The following is a 23,194-nucleotide window of genomic DNA, read 5'->3' on the forward strand; positions in this document are numbered from 1 at the left end:
ATTTAAGACTTAGGAAGACATTTATACAGCAATCACGCCACTGTGCGCATTTGTGGCGCGCGCCTCCGTACAGGGAGAGCACTTAGGCGGACTGGACTGCCGAAGCGAAAGGGTTAAAGATTTATAAACCATGTCGTCTTTGTAGTTTATAATTCCAATATCTACTCCTAAAGTTTTTGTTAGGGAGGTGATACATTTACACTATACATGTGAATGTGTGTGTAAGCGTTAGAGGGCGTCCTGGTCTGACTTGAGACAAAGGACCGTTAGAAGCTGTTAGAAATTTCTGGAAGAGTCGGTTGACAACAGGCGTACGTGCAAGAGGGTTATCGAAGTCTTCAGAGTGTAATATATATGTATAGCTGTTGTGTGCGAAATAAAGTAAACTATTTGTATTTCCGAATCCTCCCTTTACCTTAACAGTTTTGAAATCTTAATAACATTGATATATACTACTCCTACTTTTTAATATTAATATCTACTACACACATAGCTACACACCAGTGAATTGAAATTTTCTCCTCTTCTAGTTATTTATAACTTTTACGAGTTATATATTATATTTGCAAATCTCAATTATTTTCTTCTATTACTGTGACTCATCTATCTATTGTTAACTTTCGATTGTTCCATCAACCTTATCTCTATTGCAAATTATACTTATTAGTTACCAGTTTTATAAACCATGTCATCTTTCTAACTTATCATTCCAATGTCTATTCCTAAGATTTAACATATTACTTATTTACTAATAATATCGATGTATATATTCTATTCTCTTATTCCTATATTGATTGATTACTTAATTTCCAGCCAATCATGTTTTAATGTTACTTCATTTACTATTTTGTTATTCACTGGACCTAATGGTGGTAATTAGAACTTATTTCAGTTACAGCAAATCAGAATTAATAACATTATATTACTATGATACTACACCAGCGTACTACTAAGCAGCGTTCTGTTAGTTCGTTTGGAAGGCGTCCCAAAGCCAACATGGTGATAGTCTGAGTTCTTTGCACATTATTTTACGTAATAGATGTTTGCTTTTATCTTTCATGTGTTAATAGGTCACTTTCAACCTATGTTTCATTAAAGCGTCTGCTGATTGTGTATCCTTCTACATTCTGTATCTTATTCTTATTATACATGTCGGAGATGAAAGGACACTGGAGCCTTTCCTTTGGAATTTTGGGAAAACCTCTTAACACTTTAATCTAGTTTCTACCATAGCCGTAATTAAGCAACTGTCGTCATACAATCCGATTGTATTTGTTCGAGATTTGCGATAATGAGCTTAGACTCGAGGCGACAACCAGTCACCGAACGTAGCCGCGGTCACAGGATGAACATTTTTACCTAATAGAGGTATAGAGTAATTGGATAGCTCTCCTCAAAATGAAATAGTTGTAGCTGCACTCGACAGTAAACATTCCAACGGTTTCTGTCTCGTGGCTCGCCACACACAGACCCCATTCTTCAGGCAAGATGATTACCAGATGTCGATGCATCTTCACAGTACATGTTCAGATAGAGTGTCAGCCGACGTAACACTAGATCTTAATGATCTAATAGCTAACATTCAAACTTATTTGACTTATTGACTTTACAGCCAATCAGAATCAGTAACATTATATTACTATGTTACTGTACTACTATGCTAGTGTATTACTAGGCAGTGCTCTTGTGTTCCTACTGGCTAGTCATTACTGGAAGGGGTCCTGAAACCAATAAGGTGGTGGTTGTAGCTAGTAGTGGTAATACGCTACAGCTCGAGTTCCGCTGGTGAGGAGAGGCCTGCATAAGTTCTGAAGCGGGCGTAAATGTCGCTTCTGGGGCACTGCTGTTTTTCCTGTAATTTAGATGCGCGGAAGAAAAATAGGACGCCGGTCGCCGGGATTTGAACCCGGGTTCCGAACATTCGTAACCTAAGGCACTAACTATTACGCTGCCGTCGTCGTTACGCGTACGCAGCGCGCGGTCGCCTCCTAGTTAGTGTGGAGTGGTGGTATTTGTTGTCGAGTGCCGCCATACCAACATCGCGACAGTCTGCTTTCATTCCTCGTGTCGGCTATTATGCTTTACATATTTATTTGCTTGAAAATTCTCGCGAGTGTTAATTATGTGCTAACAAAATAATTTTTCAAACATTTGGTGCTACGTTATTATCTCTGCCGGTGTTGTATGTTTCTTGCTCTGGTCTTATGTGCTGTGGAGGATCCTCTATTTATTTTGATGAGTGTACTCTTCATTCTTGAGCTTATGAATTTTTGCAGTTCCAATTTCTTCTGGCATGCTCATTTTCATTTCTCTAACTTCTTGTGAATTTATATCTTTCTGTTTATTACACTGTTCATACTAGCGAGTATCTGCGTCATCCTATATGTGAGTATGAGTCCATCGCGGCTTCTTCAAGCCTCCCAGGTTGAGAGGACCGCTTTCACTATTCGGTGTTCACTGTCCTCCTTGCACAACTGGATCCGCCACCGGTCCCACGCCTCGTCTTCCGCCACCCCCGAACGTTTTGAGTCGCGTATTCGGCCGCATCGCCCCCCGAGTCCAGTGCTTTTAGGCGTTTATATTTTCGCCTAAGCGCCAATGATTGGAACTCTAAGGGAGGAGATGCTGCCAGAACAATCGCCAACACATAGGATATCGTCCGGTATACCCCATTACAATTCTGATGGCAGTCACCCTATGCAGTTTTCTCAACGGAAGGATACTGCGATGACACGCACCCAGATCGCCAACCCATATCAGGGCCCTGTACAGTACTCGAGACCTGGCGATACCCTCATATATACGGCGTCCTGCGACTCCAACCCTGTCAATATTCGGCAGCAGACCGCACAAAGCGTTAACTGCTGCCGACACCTTGGGGACTAGAAGATCGAAGTGCTATCCAGACACCCATTGGCTGTCGATGATGAGATCCAGATACTTCATCCGGAACCCCACCTAGACGGCTTCTCCAGCCATGCTTATGCTCAAACCGATGGAGAAGTCCCTGTCCTGTTCCTGTCCTAAAACCACATGTCTTCCAACTTTTCCGGAAAGATCCTAAAGCGCAGTCCGCGCATAACCCTCTCCGTGCAGAGCTCTGTGACTTCTCCGACACGTAATGTTTCGTGTCATCCGCGCCCTCCTGCCACGACCAGAGTGTCATCCGCGTAACACACCATCGCCGTGCCCGGAAGTAGCGGACAGCGCAGCAGCTTGTCGTACGCTTCCTTCACGGTGTACCCGATCCACTTGTCATTAAGGTAGGCCCGGAATAGACGAGCAAAATAGTACGGCACCTCGAAAAGCTCCAGGGCCATCACTATCCTGTCCCATGGCATGGTGTTGAACGCATTGACACCATCCGAAGATCTCGCCAATGCCACATTGTGCCGGGTAACCATGGCCTCTAAAACGGCTCGCAGGCATCTGACAGCGTCAACCCCTCCGAAATCCTTACTGGCTTTCGCGCCAACCCGGTACCCGTCCCGACATGTCGTCCTCCAGACAGCCAGCAATGACTCTCTTAAAGAGCTTGCCGACCTCGTTCAGTAGACATATCGGACGGTACGTGCATGGCGAGGTTATCGGTCGGCCCTCTTTACAGAGTAAAACCAGTCATCAGCTACGCCCGTGAATAGATTCCTTCCTTCAGACACCTCGTATAGAGGAGCCGAAGTTTGGAAGCCATAACCCTCATTATTTCCACCCAGACCCAGCCTGAGACTCCGTCCAGATCCGGCGCTACGTCGTGGAAGACCATTTTTCTGGTCACCCCCTGCAGCTCTTTCTTCGTGACTTGCCATGTATATGGGCTCCCACACGGATCGGACTTGACTGCTTCGACGAGGTCTAACCAGACCCGGGTCTTAGCAATCTCGATCTCCCTGTGCAACGAGCACCACATCTCGCGATACATCTCGTGGCAGTGAGAGGTCTCTCCCTCGGTGCGAAGCCGTCTTCGGCGAACCCTCTGATACCGTCTTTGAGTCTTTTTTTTTTTTATTAACGTGGAGGAAATCCTCACGGACACCAGGTCGCTTCTGGGGAAAAGCGGCGTGGTAGTGCCGGACTCAAACCGACTAAAACCTCCACGATGACCGTCCCGGCTGCGATTGAGAGGGGCCCTGGAACCAGTGTAAGGATACACCGGACCCCCCACCGCACTCAATACGTCCCCCAATGGAGCGATGTGCGGCCACGTCACACCGCGCCTCGACGCCGGAGCCGCCGTGCCAGGCAGTCCGGTTCCCCTACCGGGCTGCTTTGCGGCCCCGGGGCGCTGAGCTACCAGCGCCTAAGTTTGCACCCCGCCGGGGGACACGGCGGACCTAGTGCGTCTCACCGAATCGCGTCCATGGCCTGTGCCACGCCCTCCCCGGTCAATCCTCTCAGGGTGAGAGTACCGCACCCTCATCCTCTCCACGGCCTCCTTTCGAAGCATGACTTGCTCACAATAGGAGGTCACGGCCCTCCTCCTTCTCTCGTTTACCAACAATGCCTCGAGGATCGTCGGCGGCGAGAGATCCCAACCGATTTCCACGATGAGGTCGTGGCGCGGCCGCGCCCACGTCGGGCAGTATTCCAGCGTGTGCTGCGCCGAATCCACGCTCGCATCGCAGTGGTGGCAGCGCGCGGTCGCCTCCTTCCCGATTCGGTGTAGATACTCACCGAAGCAACCATGTCCGGTGAGCACCTGCGTCACCCTGTAGGTCAGGGGAGGCCCGCCGCCGTCCAACCAAACGTCCCAGTTTGGAAGGACGGCCCCGAGGACCCTTATCACCGGCGCACCCACTCTCGTGTGGAGGCTGGCGCGCCATCTGTCGAGCAAAGCTCGCCGAGCCCGAACCCTGACGTCGGCGCCCACCGGGCCCGCCCCGCCCGACAGACCCCGAGTGTGGAGATAAATCTCACGACACCTCAGGGCTTGCAATTCGAACGGGGGAAACCCGGCGAGCACCGCCGCTGCCGCCGCCGAAATGGTGCGGAAGCCCCTCACTACCCTGATGGCCACCGTCCTGTGCAGCCTCCTGACCACTAGGAGACTGCAACGGTTGGTCATCCGGTCCTCCGCCCAGATCGGAGCTCCATAGAGGAGCCTCGATCGCACCACGCCGGCGTACAGCCGGCGCACTCCGACGTCGGGCCCGCCCAGCCGAGGCAGCAGACGTCCTAAGGCATTCGCCGTCGCCTCAACAGACGGCGTCAGGCGCTCGAAGTGAGCGCCGAAGGTCCAGTGGCTGTCGAGAGTCAGGTCCAGATACTTCATGCTGGTTCCGACCCCGATCTCAGCCCCTTCCAACCTCAGGCGGTAACCCGCTGGAGGCGTCCCGTGATCGGCCTTGCGGCAAAACCACATTGCCTCGGACTTTTCAGGGGACACCCTCAGTCCCAATCCCTTGATTTCGGGGACCACGCAGGCCACCGCCAGTTCCGCCAGGCGGACGGTTCTACCCCATGCCGTGCCCCAGACCAACACCAACGTTTCGTCGGCGTAGCACGCCAGTGCTGAGTTCGGAGGCATCGGCGTCCGAAGCACCGCGTCGTACGTGATGTTCCACAGCAACGGGCGCAACACCGAACCTTGCGGGACCCCGCGGTGTACAGCCCTCCCGGATATCCTGTCCCAGGGGATGCTGTTGAAGGCGTTGACCACGTCCAGCGACACGGCCAACGCCACGTAACCACACCGCTCGCCCCCCTCGTCATACATATCTAACAATATCGCCACCCAAATGCAAGATAATCATAATTCCAACACAAGTCAACGTCGTCATAATTAATCAAAAACCTTAATATGCAGCTATAAATTAAGTTACTTTACTGCATCGTACATATAATCCATATTAATTTTACTTTATGGACTATAATCAAATTATTAATTATCTCAAACTATTAATTATAACATAAACACTATGTATTATATGTATTATACATTTACATACACTGTGTATTATACATTTTTCCTATGTATTATATATATCGGAGATGGAAGGACAGCGGGATTTGCCGTCTGGAATGCTGGGAAACCCCCCAATACCCTAGTGCAGACTTTTTACGATAACTGCATTGTAAGCAATAAAGAGAAAAAAAAGAAATAAATAAAAAATAACTTTAATGTTCCTACCCGGCTTTATGACGATGTGTTCGGGTTCAAAGTGACATAGCAGGTCACTAGACGTAGCCACGGTCACGGGAGGGACGTTTACCTAACAGAAGTATGGAATGATTATATGGCTCTCCTTAAAAAAAAAAAAGGTTGACCCGAGAAGTGGGGACAGGAATATATACGGGCAGTTTCATTTGGATAGAGAGTTACAGAAGAAGAGAGTCAGATAGTTAGTTAGTCGTTGTACGAATTGCTGATTGAGTTACCCTAATCGTGTATTACGTTGATACTCGTCATCCCGTGAACCGTGAATTCGTTATCGAACCTGAATCCGTGGTCACTATCATCTCGACCATCCTATCGCCGCTATTACTCATAGCCTCTTGTAGTGTCCACATTTGTACCAATAAACCTTAGCTACATCCGCGATGGTAAAGTACGTAAAGGTTCGTCGAACGCCCCGAAAGTCCACCCTGACTCCGACATATATTATTATATATTATTTATTATATCATTTTATTATTTATTTTATTGTTCATTATTATTATGTGTGTGCACCAGTAAATTATCGTTCTTACGCTTCATACCATTTTAATAACATAATTCTCTAAATTACGCATTTACGAACATTCACAACTGAGTTCGGCTCTATGTTCTATATTTTCACTGGTAGTTAATTCACCATTACGAGTCGCCACTCATATATGTCTCTAGTTCATGGTCCTACCGGTACAGGACAAGATGGCGGCAACCCGGAACCAAGCTCGCGTTATGCAAAATTACGTACATCAACATGTACTCACGATTTTTCGGTGGTTCCAGTGTTTATTGGCTATTTCCTATGCTATGCGAATGCGTTGTTCACAAAATGATTTGTTATTGAAAGCCACTGAAATCGATAAAATAATTGGTAAAGCCGCGCAAAGTATTCGGAACGTACTTATTGAAAATTATGCAGATTTACATGACGCTTTGAGATTAACGTAGCAGTTCACGTAACATCTGACGAATACGGTGAACAATTACGCGATTTGAAACAAGGACGCGGCGAATCTGTTCAAAATTTCAATATCCGAATCAGCCGCATATTAAATAAACTTACGTATGCAATAACTAATGAAAATCCACAACCAATTAAGCAACGAATAATGATTAAAGCCACCATGCGAATAGTAAGTTGAATTTATTTAAAAGGACTTCGACACGACATACGACGCATACTGTTAGCAAACGAACAAGTTTTATTGAGCGAAACAGAAAAGAAAGCCGCCGATATTGAAAGACATCTATGAGAAGAACAAAAGGAATGGAGCAGGACAGGTACTCGACCAACAGCAACATATAACCGACTTAGTAACAGACCAATGCAGACAAGCAACCGATCACTATCGGCCACACGTAATAATCCAATCAACAAAAATGTTTCACCATTTTCTAAAATGGAACGTGTACCATTTGCTGAGCGACAACAAGTAAAATGTTTCAAATGTGGTAAATTGGGACACGTTGCACACTAATGTCAACATTTTCAATTAGCCAACAAAAGAAACCTACCACCTCCACGAATAAACCAGATCGGAACAGACGAGAATGAGGATCAACAGCAACAGCGAGAAACGACAACGGTAGACCAAGAATACCAAGGGTTAACACAACAACTGGACGACTACCTACAATACTATTCAGAGGAATTGCAGGAGAACGAACTCATCTAATTGATACCGAAGCAGGGATAAATTTGATCAAAGAAAATAAGTTACGTCGCGTGAGATGGTCCGTGCGACGTCCTTCATTGTCTGACCGTCAAGGCCATTTTAAATAAAGAAGGGTGTAATATATTTGAAAACGTTAATAATGAAGAGTATAGCGAAGCATTAGATCTACTGAAAAATAATATATTTGCAACTAAATTAGTATGCTACTCTCTTTAGAAGTAAATTTGACCAAAATGACTCTGAACGAAAGAGATTATTTCTTAATATGTGTTGAGGTAAATGTTAGATTGATATGATCACTAGTATCTACATGCAAAGTTGGTACGTCCACTTACGACTCTGTTTATTTTTCCCGTTCGCCATGTGTTAATTATCTGAGTATCCGGTGTGTTGTAATGGCTGTACATGGTGGTGAAATACAGAGTATACAAAACTAATCTGTGTGAATCAATTAAATATCGAACCCCAAAACCTATTTAATAACAATATGCTTATGACATATCGTGATCTTAGTGATCAGACTAATCAGTGGAAAGTTTCTACAAAAACTGCAGTAAGTAGAAGTCTAAATTTAGAGAAATTTCGAAGACAATAATATATTTAAGAGCTTATGTGCTTTTCTTTCTTTGACTTTGCGTTAGGAACAAATTTATGATGAATTTTTTTCACAAGGAGATTTAGAAAAAAGTATGGGTAGTTCCCCCATAGAAATTATAGATAGAGAACGAGCATCCATACTAGACCTACAAGTTCAATTCATTACAAATATAGTCCTTCCACTTTTTATGTAAGTATATTTTAAAAGAAACTGTCTTTGTACAATATATGTATGTCGGACAGGAAAGAACACCGGAGCCTCTGGAATTCTGGATAATCCCGCAACATTGTAATCTAGAGTCTACTATAGCTGTAATTAAACAATTGTAGTTATTCAACCCAATTGTAATTGTCCGAGATTTGTGATAGTGAGCTTGGGCTCGAGGCGACGGTCAGTCGCCAACGTACCCGCGGTCAAGGGATGAACGCTTTGTCTAACAAACGTATGAAGTAATTCTATGGCTCTCCATAAAAGAAATATTTCTGGCGACAGGCGACAGTAAACATTCCAACGGTCTCTGTCCCGTGGCTCGTCACAAGCAGACCCTATTCTTCGAGTAAGATGATTGCCAGATGTCGATGCGTCTCCGCAGTACATGTTCGGCTAACCTGAGGGTCCGACATAAATCTTAAGATTTATCTAACTAAAGTCCTCCAAACAAACAGTCTTTGTCCCATCTACGAGAAGATAGAGGAGACCTATTTTCAACGAACGACGTCTCACACCAGCAACTTTTCGTCGAGGGTAGCTAGCATCTTTTTCTAACCGCCGATATGGAAATTGACCAATTAGCAGCAACGCCAATTTCCCTTACTTTCTGAACGAAGGCTATCCTCGACGTAATTTGAGCCGTAAATTGTCGGATACAGGATATATTGTATACGTTCAACTTTTAAAATAGCGACGACCAAGAGAATAGCGTAAATAATTTTTTCACGAATACGACCTAATGTTATCACAGGTAGGAGAGTGATGTAGCGGCACATGAATCATAGGACGAGGCGGATCGAGAGCGACTCATGTTGTTGTCGTGCCTCGGAATACGGACACCGCCTTGACGCACAAAACATATAGATAGGTAAACTCCCGATAAAACAAAGTCACCGTTATGGGCAACCGTCGATCTAAGATGAATTCAAATTTTCTGACTCCCCCCCCGACCAGTATAAATAAACGGATGCGATCGCGGGCGACTCAGTATATACCGAGTAACACGATTTAGAGATTAATATCTACGAGTTATTATCCGAGTCGATCATATTCTAACTTTGCGAATACATTTGTACTAGCTTCTCTTAACGGTATTTATATTTATTCTTATTTATTTTATTTATTCTAAATATATTTGGCGGGTTGCAGCAGCAATTTGTCGTATTTTAAATTATTGATCCTCACACGATCCACTACATGATCGATAACTGAACTCTTTACGATTGCATCCGCTTAAACTGGTATAGTATCAACTGGTCGGGGGAGAGTCGGAAAATTCAAATTCGTCTTCATTCGACGGTAGCACGAAGCGGCGACATTGTTTTGCCCGAAGTTTATGTATTATTACATTATGTATGTCCTAACGATATTGATACTCCGAGGCAAAAAACAACAACATGATTTGAATTGTCCTCTAGCTCATGTACCGCTACATGTACTTTCAAGGGTCAAAACTGGCACAGTTCCGCTTGTGACACAAAAAGAAGATTATCGTGTCCCTTCCTTTAACACATTTTGCCATTAAAAGGCACTAATTTCTGTGACTTGTTTTATCTCTGTTATAAAAGTTTATATTTACAACTTTGTAGTTTTTATGCAAACGTAAAAGGTAAGTAAATATTAATAAATATCATAATAATATAATATAATACTATATAATAATATTAATAAATACTTCGCTATTTACTTATTTTATTTCCATTAAAGTATATTGTATTTCACATTACAGTACTTTCATTTTTATTTAGTGTAATAATAAACATATACGTTAATATTCATTGACATTAGTGTATTTGTAAACTTCACTGTAAATTTAATAAAATTGATAAGAACGGAATTGTTAAATGGGTATATATGTATAATTAAACTAGATTCTATCCTCAACGTTACTTCATTATTTTATTATTGTTTCATATAAATATTTTTTTTTTTTTTAAATAATTTACGTATGCTTCTAAGTTAATAGAAGTAAACACAATGTGTTTGTATTAATTGTTATATATGTCATAATTTCAACCACATGATTAAATTATGGTATGTATTATTAAAAATTAGAAGTATAGTTTAATGTATATATTAAATACTTATAAAGAATCTATTTGTAGATTTTAAATATGGGTAATAGATCAAAGGATCGGATTAAAGCAATGATTACCAAAGATATATTGAATATACATTATTATTGCTTGGATGTTAAAAAATTTATTAACGACCAGTTTGAAGATACTGTGGATTATTTACATAGTTTAATTGTTAAAATACCACAAACAGCCTCTGGCCCTTCAACTACAAGGACGCCAAAAGTTTTGAAGAAAAAAGGTTATCACAGTATAAAGACTATCCCAGAAAATGATATTATCAATATTGATAATACAGTATCAGGTTCTACTGCAATACATGATAAAACAGAAAATAAAGATATAAAAACTGGGGATGTGATAGAAACAATTGGCCGAACAAAAGGAGAGGCTTCAAGGAAAGCTGCAATTAATATTAAAAAGCAGCAGTCAATGTCACTTGTTGCAAAATTACGAAGGCCGTTATTTCTTGACGATGACAGCAATGTAAGTGTTTGTATCATATTATGATGAAATTTAATACGTTTAATCTTACCCCAAATCTTATGTTACTAATCAATTCTAACCTTTATATATAGTACCTAATAATGCTTGATATAGGTTAATTAATATGTTGAAATCTAATTGCTTAAATTGTACATTGTGTATATTATTACTATTATAACGTTGTTAAATATATTCTAAATTTTTAGAGGAAACGTGGAAGCCGATCTAAAAAAAAGGAAAGTGCTAGAAGTAGTTCAGATGAAAAAAACACACAAGGCCCTACAAAACATAGTAAAACAGAAAAGAATGTTTTAAGCGAAACAATTTCAAGAAGGGTCGCTGGTACTTCACAGATACATTCACAGGATCATCTTTTTATAAAAGAAGATGCAATACAGCCAGAAAAGATTGAACCATTAAAGTCTTCAATGACAACAAGAAATAATAATATAAAGAGATCTTTTTCACAGAGTGAAAACACGGAGGGTAAATGTTCTAATATTATTGATGATACAGTAATTGCACCAACAGGAAATGATATTGAAGAACTTTCAATGTACGAGGATGCACTTGAGATATTTACTCCTCTTATGAATTCCACGATGGACATCAATTCTACTTATACGCAGAAGATGATGAACGCTACCGTAATTTTAGAACCTTCCACCAATCCTAGATCTTTAGAACCTAGATCACCAATAAAATTAAACGAAACTGTAGTAATTAATAAAATCTTGGCTAGTAGTACAGGAAAAAATTTTGAACCTAAATTTACACCACGGTCGTCAATAACTTTCCAGGAGAAGATGCAGCAGCTAAAAGAAGCGATGACAAACAAAGAGTTTGATGAATTACTCACGGAAGATGAGTCATCCCCTGAAATGAAAAAGTCTAAAGCAAATATTAAGAAACAAGAAATGAAAAAACGACAAAAGCGGCAGAACAGATCTATGACATCGAGCGAAGATGCAATACTTAATACTCCAACAAAACCATTTTCGAAGGAAAAGAATACAATTACAGGATTCCAGGAAATAAGAAACACGTATAAATCGAATGCTCTATTCGATCCATATATCAAGGTATCCGTAAAAAAAAAAAAGAATTGAGGCATTTGAACAGGCAGACGTGAACACTCCAAAACTTGCTGTTGATATTCATGCACCAACTAGAATAACTCGAACAAAAACACGAGAACAAAACACTAGTTCTGCTGCACAAACAGAAGCTTCGGAAAATGCAAACATTGCAGAAAAAGCGATTGCTCATAAATTAGCACGAAAGTCGGTTGCAAAAGCCAAAAAAATTCTATTACCAAAAGAGAATAAGGATGTCGATGAAAGAAGAAAACAAGAAGAGCAACAGCGTTTACAACGTTTAAAAGCGAAAGCTGAAAGACGAAAAGAAGCCGAATTAAGAGCTCAACGACAAGCTGCAGGTGAAGTAATGAAAACTAAGCATCAGATGATTACATCACAGGTAACATTATAAACAATATCAAAGTATTCTTCTGTTATAAAAGCACATTACTCATTCAATATTTTAGCCACAATATGGCTCCAAACAGCAAGGTCCAACCACTTACGTTTTGGATGGTGAACTTGACGACGATGAATCAGGTGATGAATCTAGACCAAAGCATACAATTCCTCATTGGGCACAATGTAAGTATTGTTTTACTAAATGAGTTAATAAACATTAGAATGCATAGAGTACTCGAATTTTTATCAATTTTAGCGCACATGCGTGAAAATCAACTTGCGATGCAACGATACATTCCGGAGAAAGCAGTCTATAAATTCTTTGATAGCAGAAAGTGCACACCAGATTTAACTGAAATGTTTCAAAATATAGATAGGAGTAGATTACAACGCACGTCCAGTGCAATATGGAAGACACCACCGCATTATTTCATGATGGAGAACGAATGAAAGGTATAATTTGTTAAACTGAATGTTGTTGATTTCAAATTGTGCCCTAGAGCAAAAATACTTGTCATACCCTGCATATAAATATAGAAATGACGTTACATTGTAACTATCATTAAAATAGGTATGTGTTCTTAATATATCAATGAACGTAAGACTACACTTTTTATATTTTAGAATGATCATAGGCATATATTATTTTTATTATACCAATCAAATTTTACCACTTTTTCTTATTTATATGTATCTTCTTAAGAATTAATAAATAGAACAATTAATAAATAATTGTTTTGGTACGACTTTTTGATGAGAAGTAAATTTTATTAGATTTGACTTATTATCACTGTTGTGTAATAATTCGCGTGATACGCGTGATATAATTCGCACGATTAAATAGCACTGGTGATTTCGTCTCTTCGTGACACGAGAAGGGTCTGGTAAATGGGTCGACCGTGGACGTTCAATCTTGTAAAAGAACAAACAGCGGCACCGTATCGTCGAGCATTTTTCTCTCGGTCAACAGCCATCCATTTTATATTTAGAATGTTCGGTTGCGACGCTAAATTTTCGTTACACCACCGGTTGTTTTGTCTGAAATTCGCGTGACGTAAGTGCATTACACTCTCGCACCCGTCAGCCGTTCCTGCAACCACTTCGCGCGTTAACTCAATAATATTTCTTCTCTGCTACCTTGTTGCCGTCGCTGCTTGACAGATCTCATTTGCTGGACGACTGATCGATGAAAATTAAAACGGGACGCTGATTTACCGTATCGTTATTTTTGTGTCAGGTATTCTCTTTTTGCCGTTTCGGCGAATTATTTTCATTTCCAACTTTCCTAGTCTTATTCTTACGTCGACTCTTATATTTTAAGATCTAGTCTTGTACGTGCGCTGGGGAACGCTTTTATTTATTGATTCAACAAAAAATATAGTTGTAGGTGTTATACATGCGAGTAAAAGTAACGAAGTACGTGTCACGTAAAATTGATACTTGATTTGTAAGAAAAAAGAGGCTGAGTCGTAACCCAACTATAAATTTTCTTTTATCAAACTTTATTATAAATTTTAGCTCTTACAAGAATAACACTGAACCCGAGAAAAGGGGTTGTACGAGAACAGCGACTAGAACAAGAACAAGAACTGCCCGAACTGGGTGAAGTCTCGGTTTATATACGTTTTGGTTTTAGGATGTTGAGGGGCTAGGTGTAGGTTATGATGTGGAAAAGTGTCCGAAGATCGGGGGTCGATATCCAATCTCTGATGTGGACTAAGGTGCGTTACAGCCTTGGTGTAGGCTATAATGATAAGGTGGTGATGTGTCCAAAGGAGCCCGAAGGGTTGCGGTCGATATCTTATCACTGATGTAGGCTGAGATGTGATTACGGAGCGATGGAATTGGACTCTGACTGACTCGACTCGTACTTGTTCTTCTTCGTCGTGGTATATTATGCTTTTGCTATTCCAACCTGTGAAGGTTGGCTGGTTAAATTTCGATCACGATTAATAGGGATAATATGCGAAGTTTGACTAAATGCCGCAGTATCATGTGTTGAATCTTTTGTAGACTTCCCAACAGCCTGTGATATAGAATGAGTTAGTTGGTATTTGAGTAATGATTTTATACTATTTTGTTGTTTCTTTATAGTTTGATTGTTATCTAGTTGCTCCTTTGATATTTGCATTTCTTTGTTTCGTTTAGCAACTTCTACAGCCTTTCCAGCATCTACAACTGGTTCTTTTTCAATGTATGTAATTTCTTCTTCAACCAGCACAACTGTGCTTTCTTCTATAGTTTGTGTTTTTGTGTCATTTAGTAAATTTTTCAATTCAATTTCCACAGTATCTGGAGCTTTAGATACCGAGTTACTATCATCTTCTTCATTTTAAACCCCCTAATAATCAACAATATCCTGAATTACACTTCCTTTGTTAGTTGTGCTCACTTTATCTGCTTCACTTATAGATTTATTCCTTCCTTCTGTATTAGCAATATGTACGACAATTTTATTATGAATAATTTTTTTTCTACATTAATTTTATGTGAACTATCAAAAGATTCAGTCTTGCCATTTCCATTTGTTGTTTCTTGTTCTACATTATATTTTGCATCAGTATTTCTACACTCTTCCATTGGCCTCTTCTTTAATATCAGTGCCTTCTTTAATACTTGCATTCTTTTCTTTAATATCAATGTCATCTGCAGTTTCTAGACCATTAATTACTCCTGATATAATAGGGGTTATAGAATCGTTTCCTGTCTATGTATGATTTAGTACTTCCTTATTGTCTTTCTAGCTATGATTTTCAGAAACTTCTTGACATTGATCATCAATTTGTGTGTTCTTATTTATTATTTCTTGTTCTACTTCATTAATCGCAGTGTTCCTTATGATCTCTGTCTCACTACTTTCTTTACTTCCAAAAAAAAATTTTTTTTTATTTAAATCTGTTACATCACATTTATTTACTACTAAAACATCTTGAATTATATTATCTGTACATTCCTCTGACTTATTTTCTTGATTTTTTTCTTTTTTTTTTTTGGAATATCCTTCACATTCTTTACAATATCAGTCGTTGATTTTGATATTAATGAAGAAGATCCATCTACTTTTATCGATGATTCTATTTACTTTATTAATGTTACTGTGCACTTCATCTAATTGTTCCATGGTAAAACATCAGGATTGTTACAATTACTTAAGAAGTCATCGATTGTCCATTTAAATATTTACTACACTTTTCCATCAATGTAAGCCTTTATGGCAGTTTGACATTCTACAGAACAACAATGCTGTATCAGTTTATATCTTTTTTTCATCATGAAGTTTTATTATATCACCTAATTCTTCCTGATGTTTTTTCTTTTTTTTTCTTTTTTCAAGATAAGAGTGTGTTTTCTATGTGAATCTTCTAATTCTTGGTGCGCCTCGCGTAAGCGATTATTAACATCTTTGGAAAGTTTTTGAACGTTTTCCTACGTAATATTTCAAATTCCTTTTAATTGACAAGGATCATTTTTTTCTTTTTTCAAAATCGAGTTTCAATTTATTAGTTTCTTCTTCATATTTATCTTTAAGATCACCCACTTTTTCCAAAACATTTTCAACAACTTTTTCATATTCACCCTTTAGTTTGTCTAGTTCACATTGAAGGGAAGATTATTTGTCCTTGTAGTTCAAGACCTACATTTTGTCGCTTTTGCAACTTTAGCTCCAGCTTATCACGTTCCTCCATTAAATTACTAACACATGAATTATGTTTGGCCTTTTCTTGTTCCAGCAAGTCAACTTCATATTTGTGACTTATGTTATTTTTTCTAATTTTATTGTTAGTTCTTCAATTTGTATTTCAAAAGATTGGACTCTTTTCACGTTTGTGTGTGTGTGTGTGTTTTTTTTTATCTGCCAATTCAGATTCAAGCGCTACTATTCTTTTCGAGTAATCCGCGATACGATTTCTAAGATCGCCTTTCATAGCCTTTTCTTGCTTTAATTTCGCGTTCGTTCTTCTCTGAAACTTCCAAAAGCTGAGAATGGAGGCACTTCACTTTATTTCTATGTAATTTCGGTGTCGCGCCTTTACTTCTGTTTTCTTTTTATGTAACTCGTTGAGTTGCAATTCTAATTTTTGCACTTCCTCCTTCATGTCCTCTATGTGCTTCTCGAGCTCTTGTGTCGTCCTGTCTTTGTTGGAACATTCTACTTGAATATCAGCGAGTTGATGCTCGGGATCGTAATTCAATTTTTGGTCGCTAGCAGTAATAAGCCCACGTGACTTCACTTTTGAACTTGATCTTGTTTGGTCTTGATTGTGATTTCGTGGTGTTTGTGGTGTTCTAAAAGTAGTCGTCACATTGCTTGCATTTTCAGTGCACATTGATACACTGCACTCTGCACTGGCAATGCTTTTGTTGTCATGAAATCTCTTTAACTTTTCAGTAACAAAACCTTTTATCTTACTATCTAATTTTGGATTATGCGCCCCTGGTGGAGATACATTATGTGTTCTCTTTTCCTTTACTATACGCACGTTATCCTTCTGCTCTCACTTTTTCTATCATCTTGTGCTGTTGTTCTATATATTGTGTTCTTATGTTCTTCGCATATAAATCCTGTTCGAGTAGATAGATTTTATCTTTCAGTTGAGGTACATGTTTAATTCTTTGCCTGTGATTATGATGAACAACCTCAGCGTATTTCTTTTTTTATGGATTTCTTGATAATCTTTCAGAAGTCGCTCGTTATATTTGGAAAGCTTTTTCGCTTCGTCTTCAGCTGTTTCTTGACGGGATTTTCCTTCTTCAAGTTTTTCTGTATTCGTTTTCTCTAAACTTCTCCATTTATTCTGTTCTTCTTCGAGTAATTCATTACGTTTCGGTATCTGGCTATCCTTTTCTTAAAAACATTTAATTTTATCAAAGATTTCTCCTATTTTAAAACTTGCTTCATTTAAGGTAACTTTATGAATTTCCGATTGATGCTCTAACATTTGATTTGAGTCTTCTATTGCTGTTTCACGTTCCTTCAACTGTTCATTAAATTTGTTGTTTAGCATATCCGCTCGAGAAATTTCGAGTTCTTGAGCATCGTTTCTTTTTCAGAAATTTGGCTTATTTTCTCTCGCCTGCTGCTACATGTTGCTGTTATTTTATCAACTTCTTTCTTTTTTTCCCTTTTTTTCAGCAACATATCATTGACCGTATCTTTAGATTTTACTCTTTTAACCGTATGTTCTTCATCTAAATTTATTACATAGTCTTCACCTTCCATTCTTGTTTGTTTTGTCACTAACTCTAACATATGAGCTGCACGTCCTTGTGCTGAGTAGGTTTTTTTTTTTAATCTTATCTGTCGTTTGATATTACCTTTAGGTGATGATAACTGAAGCAGGTATTTAAACACTGATCCATCATTTACTTTTCTGCACTTCATAAATTATTTTCAATAATAGGAGTTGAAATCTTTGATTCACTAGTAATGATTTTATTGGTTTCCTCAAATTCCTTAATATTATCTTTAGGGACTTTGATATTGTCGTTATCACAATCATTTGAAACAATTTTAGCTACTTCCCCATCTTCAGCTGTAGCATCATAACATTTCATCAAAGGAGAAATATCGTCCATTTTATTAATTTTAATAAAACATTGTTTTCTAGTACTATCCTTTTTTTCTTTTTTTTCCTTTTTTTTTTTTTAACTTAAGATCTTGATTTAAGCTTTGTGTTTCACTATATGATTTATTATTATTAACTACTTCAACATTATTTTCAGTAGATTTTTTCGCGTGATTTTTATACTTATTTAAATAATTTAACATGTACAAATGTATCGTACATCAGATATACCATTTTTAATAAATTGTCGCATTTACTACAACTCGAGTTACCTTTAATATCCTGAATGAGTCGCATGATTGATCAATAAGCTATGAATAATTATACAAATTCAGTTTTTTCTCATCTATCTATCTGAATATTATAACAAATACTTTACATTGAATATTTTGTTAAAAACTGTAAGTTTTTCATAAACGCTTCAAAATTCACAGTCTATTGATCAATTCCTTTATCCTTTCTCTTTCTCCTCACTAAAACAGATAAATTCTTAATGTACTTTGTGGATTTTTTTTTTCATAAAGTAAATCACATTTATCATCTGATATATTTTTTGAAGTAATTTCTGTCTGTACATTTTCTTCTTTTCCCCTACTTCTTTTTCTCCTTCTAATGAATTCTTTTTATTCTGTACAATAGTTATTGTACCTTCAATTTTGTTAAGTGCAATTCTTATTTTTGATAACTTACTTTTATTAGATAATTCTTGTGAATCTTCTACTACATCTTCCATATCATTTTGAGTGTGGCTCCTACCTTCAGTAAATTAATATTTTGAACAGTATCATTAATTTCAATAGCTCTTTCGGTATCAAGTAAATCGCCCTTATTATCTAATATTCTTTTTGAATTGACTTCTGTCTCTGCAGTTTCTTCTTTTGTATTTTCTTCGATTTTTCTTTGTTCTTCTAATCCACTCCTTTCATTTTGTAAGATTTTTCTCGTATCTTCATTTTTTTTAACTTCAACTTTACCCGATCTCCTAAGTCTGCCTCTATGTTTCGCTTCTCTCTTTGCATTATTAGCACCTTTGTTTTCTTCTTGTTGCTTTTTTCATCACAACTCTTCAATCTCCGACTACGTGATAAGGGACTATCGGATACCATATTTATAAGTAAACGAGATATTTTATTCCTAGTACGTTGGCTTAAATTCGCTTCATCAATTGCTGTTATTCTCGTTACTGCATTATCATTTTCAACAGTAACTTCTTTTTTCTCCAAGCTTTTGTTCAAACTATTAGAAACTAAACTATCCTGATAACTCCAACTAGTCGCTTCTTTAATAGTCTCCTGTATTCCTAACTTGATTTCGGCAATTGTTTTTCGTAGCAATTCGATTTCTTTATCGAGGAGTTGACCCTCTTCTTTTGCTTGTTTGGTCATAGTGTCTATGCGTCTTTGCATTAGCGAGTTTTCTTCTTGTTGTTTGTTTAACATTTCAATAATTAGTCTAAGTTCGTCTCTAACAGTGCATGATTTATCTTTCGACATCATTTTAAATGTTTCTAATTCTTTATCTGAGTCTTGTTCAAGGCTAGATCGTCTGTCTCTATATGTAAAAAATGAATCCAGTGTTTACTTTGATTTGTTAGCTTCCGTAGATGCTTCCAATTCCAAAGGCCTTCTGGTTTCGTGGATTAAGAATTCATTGTCGCGGATGACCATAGTCCCAAATAATTCTATCTTCCGTGGATGATGAATGTCTTTCGGTTTCCGAACGGACGAGAGTGCCGTTCACAATATCAGGCAGTTGGCGCCATATTGGGGTGATGGCTTCCTCTATTGTCACATAACGACCTGCTGAGATATAGTCACCTTGCAGTAAGTTCCGCCGTTAAACTTTTTGAATCTGATATTGCCAAGATAGGATGAAATCTTTTAAATAATGTACGATATGCCGGTGCTGGTATGGGCTGTAACTGACAAAACTGAGAGTTTCTATTTATGCTCATGTTAGTTGTTTAGCGTTACTTTGGTCACTGTACTGACTAAGGTTATGTAATTTACGGTAACTTTGGACATCAATAAGGTAAATGATTTTGACATTAAAACCAGTGGGTGATGATGGTGGTGTACTCAACGGGGTAGATTACTGATGCGTACGATGGTTAAAAAAAATGTGAAACAGCATTAGCCTCGACTGGTTTCGGCACAGTCGAACGATGCATAAAGGGCGTCGCAAGCTCGGTGGTGCGTCGAGTTTTTGGATCTCGTAGGTGGAGGGTAGCACTCACTTGGCACGGTAGGTCTCCTTAGCGCAAAAGCCAACGGTATCGACGTGAAGAACGCGTACTGGTCTGTCAGGCGGTCGCCATCCTGGTATGGGGGCCCAGTTACTCAAGGCAGGGTTATAGAATCATCAGCCTGGTGCCGATATGCGAATTGGTGGTGCCAACAATACGCTGTACGTACAAGTTACGATATGTAGTCTTAGACGAGTATACGGAACGTGCCGCGCCATCCGCGGATTATTGCTAGTCAGGACAGTTAGGTATTCGAGTACCGAGTGACACCTGTGGAGCTGAGCGCGTACTACGGTGTATCGAGAGCCATATAACAAGCTGCATTGTTAAAAGTATTATTCTCTTCACTTTTTGTTATTGGCCTATCGCCCTGTTAGTTTCAGATTGGGAGAGTGAGTCCATTCCAATCACAAGGATTAATAGCATGGAATAAATTGGAATAGGAGGAATTTACTAAGCGAAAGTTCCCGACAAAATGGCTATTTGCCAAGTTTGGTTCTCGTCCATATCTGGACGCCATGTCGCTGTGCGGGTCGATGTGTCTCCAGGCGCGATGCTCGAGTTCCACTCGCAACCTCGAGTAGAGGTCGCCACATTACGGATCACTTGTTTGTTTACAAAAATAGAGGCTGCTCCAAGTAAGTTCCATTGTTGGGCTGTTACTTTGGAGATGTTTTTTGAGGATTTTCGAATTTTTCTCACGGTTCAAACCTATTTTAGATAATGCCTTATAATGGCAGCTATCTACTTGCCAAGTCGCGTTTCAGGAAAAAACCTGGAAGCACGGGTAATTACTTTGAGCTCTGAGTCAGTTGGCCTGATATAGTCGGCTGCCCGAAAGTTCCATTATGATACTTCATTTATAAGGAGGGCAAGTATTGTTTTCTCTTAAATTTTTTGGTTGATTTGAAACATTGTCAAGCAACAAGACATAGTTTAATAATGGATATACAGATGTAGCTTCCTATTGCCTATACGTGGCTGTAGGATATGTTTGGAAATCTTGAATGCTGCGAGCGATGCTCTGTTCTTACCGTCGAGTTACTGGACTCGTCTAGGAGATCGTTGACCTATTATTTAGTGAAGTGAGAGGAGCCGGTTCACTGTTGCGATTGTGAAGATAAACGTGAAGATTTCCCCTATAAGTTTAGAGTTTGAGCTTTGTATTGTAGTATTTAGCCGTCTCTCCAAGGACAGTGTTAGGGTTGTGGTTCATATTTAGCCATAAGATATATCGCGATGAAAAAAGAGAATGCAGAGGTTAGGACAATTATCTAGTTTATTATTCGATGGAATTTGACTGCAAGTAATTTTTGAGTCACTCGTTTCACGAACGAATCGTATTTATTTGTTTCGCTCTTCGTTAATATTCCAAATTTTCTTTTGCCATCGCCTTTTTAACACTAATAATAAGTGTTGGGAGCAATCTTGATGTGAACAGGATGATCAAAACTTTTACACGACACGCAACAAGGTTGATTTGTGTTATCCTTGCTTTCTTCGGTACAGGAATCTGGGTCAATACGTTCATCTAGATTATAATTATTGTTGAATTTAACGCTGCGGCAGTTAGAAGCCACATGGTCCAAATGTTGGCAAGTCTTACATTGCATTTCGTTTGTCAAATCTAATTACTGGTGAAAAGTCGGAGGCAAAATACTGAAAATCAGCCGAAGATCAGAAGTTGAAGAAAATTTCAGGCTGGCTTTTGACACTAATCTCATCAAGCCCGGTCAAATAACTGGTTTTAAATGTTGAGAAATCAATTAATCGGAGAATATAAGAATTCACATAAAGCTAGATGAACAAAGGAAATAACGATTAATGTAAAATTTTAAATTAGATCTTTATACCAGTCATTTGGCTAGCCCTGATAAGGTTAGTGTTTATTAAATAGTTTGGTAGTCGTTGCGCGACATTTTGAATATTCATTCGTTTAATAATTAGCAAAGTAACTTTCCTTCGTTGATTCCTTTGCCATAATTAATTTTTATTATTTACGTCCTTCACTATACATTTCTTAATTCTCCGTATTCAAGATATTTCTAAGAATGAAAATCATTGGATTGATTAAAATTTCAGATACTGCGTGATAATAAGAATGTTATAGAGAAAATATCAATGGACTTCAAATTTTCAACCGTGAGAAAATTATTCTCTTACTACATTATTCGCTTAGTAATAAATGACGTTTCTCCTTCATTTTTTTTATATTAGTATTAAAAGTCAAAACGCACTTAAAAAGCACTTAAACCTTCATCTGCATATTGGGTCATTGCCGACCAGTAGTTTTAAGTAATTTTTCATTTTCTCCATGCTGTTGATTAAATCTTGCATTGTTTAACGAAATTAAGGTTATAAAATAAGGTAAGTAAGGTGTTACGTCGCCTAAAACATCGGTGCTGCAGCTCTCGCGACCGGGCAGCCGATGGCCTGCGTAACGTCATTTCGACCCTCAATAAACCTAAGGATCAACCATAACTTTTCTCTTTCATTGTGTACACATGTATCTTCATTCAATCCGCTGTCCTGAAAGATTTCTTAAGGCTAAAAATATTTGCGACGCACATCAGGTTTTCAGAGGTCCTTGGGTTTATTAGGCGCAATTAAAAACACGGTGAAAGCGGGTACGCACCCATTAGGAAAAACCGAACATCTATCGAATAGAACAGGCTGGGTTTTCCCATGCACAAGGTCACTCACGA

The 23,194-nt window shown here is 38.9% G+C and overlaps 2 long non-coding RNA genes and 2 pseudogenes across 3 annotated transcripts in view; 2 read left to right on the forward strand and 2 right to left on the reverse strand.

Annotated features, from left to right (window-relative positions):
* LOC138183818 (uncharacterized) overlaps positions 1 to 23,194 on the forward strand; it is a 411,340-nt gene that overhangs the window by 200,703 nt on the left and 187,443 nt on the right. The gene's annotated exons all lie outside the window — the stretch shown is intronic.
* On the forward strand, positions 10,696 to 14,095 carry LOC138184343 (inner centromere protein-like; annotated as a pseudogene).
* On the reverse strand, positions 15,931 to 17,095 carry LOC138184344 (chromosome partition protein Smc-like; annotated as a pseudogene).
* Positions 17,325 to 19,204, reverse strand: LOC138184278 (uncharacterized). The gene is made up of 3 exons (XR_011174298.1): positions 18,935 to 19,204; positions 18,290 to 18,717; positions 17,325 to 17,786 (listed from the first exon to the last, which is right to left on the reverse strand). It is a non-coding gene; the product is annotated as an uncharacterized LOC138184278 (long non-coding RNA).

The sequence above is a fragment of the Bombus flavifrons genome, chromosome 10, assembly GCF_040668555.2.
Source record: "Bombus flavifrons isolate JBK064 chromosome 10, iyBomFlav1_principal, whole genome shotgun sequence".
In the NCBI taxonomy this organism is placed as follows: Eukaryota; Metazoa; Arthropoda; class Insecta; order Hymenoptera; family Apidae; genus Bombus; species Bombus flavifrons.